Raw genomic sequence first — 6,983 nt, 5'->3', positions numbered from 1 at the left:
ATGCCGAGGCTGCCGCTGCCACCGCCGCGTTGTCCTGGCCAACCAGAGGGTATGACTCGTTCATCCTCTATTTGCTCGTTCATGTGCTGGTCGTATATATGTTGTTCATAGATGTTTCACTTCTTTGTACTGCACGTGCTCACATGCTTACGTACCGATATGAGTTGCATACCGTATTTTCTATGTTACTGTCTATTCGTGGATTAGATTAGTTGAAAATGTGATGATATCTCCAACATGTTCTCCACTGGATGTGAATTTGCAAGATATTCTGTCTTTCCTATGTTGGCTGAGGGTAACACTAGCAAGCATCTCCCAAAGGGTTGCAAACTCCTGAATAAGTCATGGTGAGGCATTGCTGGGTGTCAATCTGAGGGATCCGAAAATTGTTGTTAGGAGCCTTGCTGACCAATCACACCTTCTTTTTTGACATCTCAAAGATCTTAGGCATGACGTCTTTGGGTCAAAGACCATTAAAATATGATGATTCCTAGAATTTAGCCTTTTTACCATATCTTGTGAACACACTCGTGGCTGCAACAAAAAGGTCTATGTCACTGTCATTACAAGGCATTCCCATCCCAACCAAAGTCTTGATTGGGTTGGCCCACTCAAACCTCGGCCAACATTACCGAAGAGCGGTTGTAGACTTCTCGAGGTTGAGCACACCAAGGACGCCATAAATCTTGGGCTTGTAAACAAGGTCCCAATTAACCTTACACTTTTCACCAGCAGGCCCGAGCCTAAGGGTGTGCTACCTATGCATTTGCACAGGGCCCCCTCGCTTCAGGGGCCGCCAAATTTATATGCAAGACTATATATACTAAGCTAAAAAAATCTAACCTTTTGGGCCTCTTGGCCTAGTGTCTTGGACCTGGGAGCAGCCCTGACATACATACGTCTATACGCCTCATCCAACGATAAGATTGATCCGATGAAAAAGAAAAAAAATCAGTGATCGATCATCATCGACACAAGCCAAGCGATGAGGTGTCTCTTCGTCTGTTCGTCTGGCACTAGCGGCAGGTTAGGGTTCGTCTGATCTGCTCCGATCCTTCCTTTCCTTCCTCACAAATCTCATGATTCTGTTCCAACTTCCAACGCTGTAGCCTATAGGTCCTTTTCAGGATTCAACAGACAAGAGGACAGGGGTAGCAGGAACGACCGGACAACAACCCTGAACTGAATCACCTGAAAGGCAAGGAAAGTTCAGGCCAATCTCCCGATCTTCATTTTTAAGCGTCATCGCGTCAATACCTAGTAATCTTGTGAGCCCTATACTTTGAATTTTGATTTCTGCCAGCTGTTTGATTCTTCTAAAATCTTACAGTTAATTTTAATATTCTTTTCATCTATTAGGTGTCTAGTATTGCAAGATCCAAGTCATGTCTGCATTTAGAAAACATGAATCTTGTTATAAAAAGCGTTTGAAGAAATAAAAAAACAGAGGATTTAATTCTGTCTCAAAAAGGATATATGGATCAGTTTGTCATAAAGAAACCACGAGTGTCCTCCAATAATCAGTCACTTGATAGAGAGCATGCTCTTGATAATAATGTTGACAGTGATCCTAGCCCTAGAGATGTCGAGCCAGAGATAGAAAATAATGTTCAGAGTGAAGAAAATTGTGATGACATTGGGGCTAGTAATACTGATGATAACTTGAGTACTTCACCTACTGCAGACGTTGGTGATTCTTTTCAGTTTGACATATTTGATCCAAGAAATTGGGATTCCCTTAATTCTAAGCAAATTGATATTTTAGCACAAAAGGGCCCTCAAAGGGACACATCATTTAAGAAAGTTCGCAAGGATAAATATAAAAGGAGGTTTTCTGCACTATTCTACACTAGAATTCTATCGAATGGAGAGCATTGCGATAGGGATTGGCTTGTCTATTCTGAGGAACTTGATAAAGTATTTTGCTCCGGTTGTAAACTATTCGCAAAAGGGTATCGAAAAGGTAATTTGGCAAATGAGGGCTATAATGATTGGACACATCTTGGCACTAGACTTAAAGAGCATGAGACAAGTGCAGATCATGTTCTGAATATGACAACTTGGTATGAGTTGCGTACTAGATTACAAAAGCATGAAACAATTGATAAAGCTGCTCAACGACAACTTGAGAGTGAAAAGGAGCACTGGAGAAAAGTTTTGTCCAGAATCGTTTGCATTGTGAAATTTCTTGCCAAGCATAATCTAGCCTTTCATGGTACTAACAGCAAATTGTATGAAGATAGCAATGGCAATTTCTTGGGTTTGGTTGAGACGTTGGCTGAATTTGACCCAGTTATTCAAGAGCATGTCCGTCGTATTACAAATGAAGAAACTCATACTCGTTATCTTGATTTTAAGATTCAGAATGAGTTGATACACTTGCTTGCTTCTGCTATTAGGTATGAGATTGTTAAGAAAATAAAGAGTGCAAAGTACTTCTCTGTCATACTTGATTGTACCCCAGATGCAAGCCATCAAGAACAAATGTCTATAATCATAAGATATGTTGATTCATCTTCAAGTCATGTTTGCATAGAAGAATCCTTTCTAGGATTTTTAGATGTAAATGATATGACTGGGCAAGGACTTTTTGAAGTGCTAGAGAATGAACTAAAGCTTCTTGATCTTGATATAGATGATGTGAGAGGATAAGGTTATGATAACGGGTCAAATATGAAAGGAAACCAGCAAGGTGTCCAAAGGAGACTTTTGAATGTAAATCCTAGAGCATTCTATTCTCCTTGTGGTTGTCATAGCCTTAATTTGACACTTTGTGATATGGCTAAGACCTGCGGTAAAGCTAAAGACTTCTTTGGAATCATCCAACACATATATACAACTTTTGCTAATTCTATTAAGAAATGGCAGATTCTGAAAAATAACATAACAGGATTAACTCCCAAGTCAGTGTCAGCTACACGCTGGGAGAGTCGTGTTGACAGTGTCAAAGCTATTCGACTTCAGTGTGCAAACATCCGGGAGGCCCTACTTCAGGTACCCAATATTTTAATATTGTTATGATGTAATTCTTTAGTTTTTTCTAACTATAACATATATTTTCTTTATTTCCATTTCAGGTATCTGAGACTGATAATGATACAAAAACGAGCAGTGAGGCTAAAGGTTTGGCAAATAATGAACTTGGAGAGTATGAATTTATAGTGGCGATAGTCATTTGGTATGAGCTATTGTATGCTGTTAATTTAGTAAGCAAATACTTGCAAGCAAAGGATATGCTTATTGATGTTGCTACTGAGAAAGTGCAAGGATTGCTTTGTTTCTTCAAGGGTTATAGGGACACTAGTTTTTTAGAAGCATTGGAGATAGCCAAAGTAATTGCATTTGAGATGGATATTGGTACAACATTTCGTAGAAGACGAGAAATTAAAAGAAAGAGACATTTTGATGAGAACCTAGATGATGCAAATGTTGCCACACAGTCTGCAGAGGAATCATTCAGAGTCAACTATTTTTTACGTATTGTTAATCAAGCAATTCTCTCACTTTCAAGCAGATTTGACCAATATCAGGGTTACCAGAAAATATTTGGTTTCTTGTTTACCTCTGAAACATTGCAGTCATTGGATAAGAATAGCTTGAAAACTTCTTGTGACAATCTTGAGGTTGCTCTTAAAAAGGATGGGAAGTCTGACATTGATGCTAATGAACCTTATGCGGAGTTGATGTTTCTTCAAAATTTCATGCCAAAGGAAAATATTGGGCCAGTTGAAATTCTAAAGTTTTTAAAGCGGCATGATTGTTTCCCCAATGCATGTATTGCATATAGAGTTCTGTTGACTATCCCTGTGATGATTGCTTCGGCAGAACTAAGCTTTTCTAAATTGAAGCTATTGAAGTCCTATATGCGCACTACCATGACACAACAAAGGCTCACTGATTTGGCCACAATAGCACTAGAGAGTGATCTATTGGACAAGATTGATTATGAGGATATTACTGAGGATTTTATTACAAAGAACACTAAAAGAATGATGTTGTTTAAGTGAAGACTGAAGACCATACAATCAATAATAGGTACAATTTTTATATTTCCAGTTGGTATCTAAGATATTATGAACTTTATATTATTATAGTTATGTTTATGTAGTGTTTTCCTTAGTGAGATAAGGCCCATTTTAGAGTTTCACACAGGGCCTTCGATTTTGCCGCTTGGCCCTGGCCACCAGTCACCTTATCGCAAACTGCCCAAAGATAGGCACGTCTCAAGCTATCAATATTGTTCCTTACTTCAGTCGAGAAATCAAGTGGTGTGAGGTGATAAATGGAGATGGTTGTAAGGATGACTTTGACTAGAACAATGCATCCTGGTACAACCACATGCATAGCCGTCCAGGGTGGAAGTCTACCTGCCACCTTCTCCTCTAAATATTGAAAGTGGATGTGTTTGAGTCTCATAACTGATAGAGGAAGACCAAGATATCTCATGGGGAAAGAGGTTCAGACAGCTAGGAAGTCCTGCAAGATATCATCAAGGTCGATGTTGCCACAACGAATGGGTGCCAAAATACTTTTCCTGTAGTTGGTGACCAAACCTAAAGGAGCTTAGTGTCGAGACCAGGAAATTGATGTCATCCTTGAGCAACGCAACAAAGATGGCCGCATCATCAGTATACAAGGATGCCCAGATGGGGTGACCGAGGATGGGATGGCGATTTCCTTGATTGGTAGCCTTGGCGAGGATATGATGGAGAGGGTCAATGACGAGGACAAAACATAAGGGGGAAGAGGACCCTCCCCCCATCATAGACCACACCCATGCATGATTGGGTCACCAACAACACCATTGAGAAAAATTCCAAAGGAGGCCATCGATAGAAGAACAGAGATGCAGTTGCGGAACTGGCTTGAGAAATGACGGTGACTCAATAAATCCATCAAATAATCCCATCTAACTAAGTAAAAGGCTTTCATGATGCCAAGATTGAAGAGCAAGATTGGAGATTTGTTGCGGTGAAATCGATGAGTCAAGTTGTGGACATACATGAAGTTCTCATAGACCCTCCTTTTCTTGATGAATGCACTTGCGTATTGGAAATGAGTGTGGGCATGTGAGGAGCTAGTCGAGTGGGCATCATCTTAGAAACCACATGAAATAGAGTTATGGGCCTAAAGTCGGAGATGTACTTCGCCCCATCCTTTTTGGGATGACCGTAATGTTGGCCGAGTTGAGTAAGTGGAGGTTGGAACTATGGAGAGTTGAAAAATTGTTGCCCACTTGCATAATCTCGGACTTGATGATGTTTGAACACTCTTTGAAACCCAGTGAAGCCATATGGACATGGGGCTTTATCACCAGGAAGATATTTGATTATCGGTGTGAAATATGACAATAAGACAGGGGAGGAATGAGGCCTGATCAAGCGAGATGCAGGGGGGTGACACAAGGGCGTAGACAGGTTCAGGCCCCTTGTGCTGAGGTAAAAACCCTAGTTATGTTCTCCGGCGAGAGTGTTCTTGCGTATGAGTTTTTGAGTACAGATGTTCCAAACCCGTAACCAGATGCCAATAGGGATGCTTATATAGAGTTTGCTACCCCTGGCCTTCTTCTATGTTACAGATGAGTTTAAGGCTAGTAATAATGCATGCCCACTACCATCAGTAATGGGCGCCTTAATGCCTAAATGCAATGCTAGGCTCCATGGATGTGGCAACATTCCCATCAATGTTGATGCTCATCGTTGGATTCCTATTATCCGAGTGAGGGTGCATCTGGGTGAATATACGTCTTTTAGAGCCTATTGAATATAGGTGAGAGGGAGTGGAGAGGGTGCATCCAGGTGACTGAGTCTCCATTCAGGTAGTATGTCTTGAGTGTTAAACCCTCGTCCATCAGGATGATTCAATTACACTTTGATAATGTGGGGTTCGGCTCTCATGGGTTCCTACTAGGTTTTAGGTCACCGAGGGTCTACCCAGCGAGAGATAACCTCGTCATTAGCCCCTGAATCTGTTAGGATCTTGAGAATCGATTCTCAATATCCGTTGGATTCGACTGAATGTTAATAGGAGACTGAATCCCGAATGGTCCTGAAGTTTGAATGAACCATAAGTTTGCTCGAGAAAAGATATGGAAACCCTTTGTGGATCAAATTGTAACAAACAATTTCTAGGAAAGGTATGCTTATACTCATTCATATCTCGGAAGAGGCTGACTAGTGATCCAACTGGGATGTATCATTAAATCTGAGTGATGATTATGGAGTTTGGGCTAACTCTCTCGAGGAGACGCCAATTATTATCCCAGAGGTACACCAATTTTTCACCATCTTCAAATCCAAACTTGTGATTCGACACTTAGGCTCCCAGACAAAGGCCCAAACTATGATGCGAGAAGCATTGAATTCACACTTTGTTCTTTAGTTCCTAAGTGAAATGACCATCTGATGAAATGGTTCAATGGTACTGGTTCTTGCAGAATTGATCTGTGCCATGTGAAGGATCTCATGGTTTTATTTGCACTGGTCGTGTGGAAAGTTTATTTTTGGGATGTCTTCAATCGGGATGGAAGTTCCATCTGACTAAATTATGATGCCCAATGCCTTCTCTGAACGGATTAGATGAAATCCTTTGTGCATGCTTAAAAGTTTCTCTGCGAGATTGCAAGGATTTGATGGGATGGGTCTGCAGGAATTTTTTTGATTCTCGTGCTTGAATCCCTCTTGACTAATGTGCACTACAGCAAGCGCGATGATGGGCACAGACGACGCCTCAAATTTCATGCCCACTTACTCCATTTACTATTTTATTGTTGAATAAAAAATAATTTACCAGAAAAGGCTTTTGCCCCGCTTTATAGATAAAGCAAGGACCAACAGACAACCTGGTACAAACACATACCACCACAACACACTCACAGACCCAAGGCTAGAAACATAGGAGATGAAATTCAGCAACAGTACTCCGTACAACTCGAAGCAAACAACAGACCTACAATAAGCAGCACTATGGAGTAAACAAAGCTC

At 40.8% G+C, this 6,983-nt stretch overlaps 1 pseudogene; it reads left to right on the top strand.

The window, feature by feature from the left end:
• The first annotated feature begins 1,476 nt into the window (after positions 1 to 1,476).
• LOC123157980 (zinc finger MYM-type protein 1-like) lies at positions 1,477 to 4,007 on the top strand (annotated as a pseudogene).
• The last annotated feature ends 2,976 nt before the right edge of the window (positions 4,008 to 6,983 follow it).

The sequence above is a fragment of the Triticum aestivum genome, chromosome 7B, assembly GCF_018294505.1.
Source record: "Triticum aestivum cultivar Chinese Spring chromosome 7B, IWGSC CS RefSeq v2.1, whole genome shotgun sequence".
Taxonomy (NCBI): Eukaryota; Viridiplantae; Streptophyta; class Magnoliopsida; order Poales; family Poaceae; genus Triticum; species Triticum aestivum.
The sequence above is the reverse complement of the archived record's forward strand: the minus strand, read 5'-3'. Positions and strand labels throughout refer to the sequence as shown.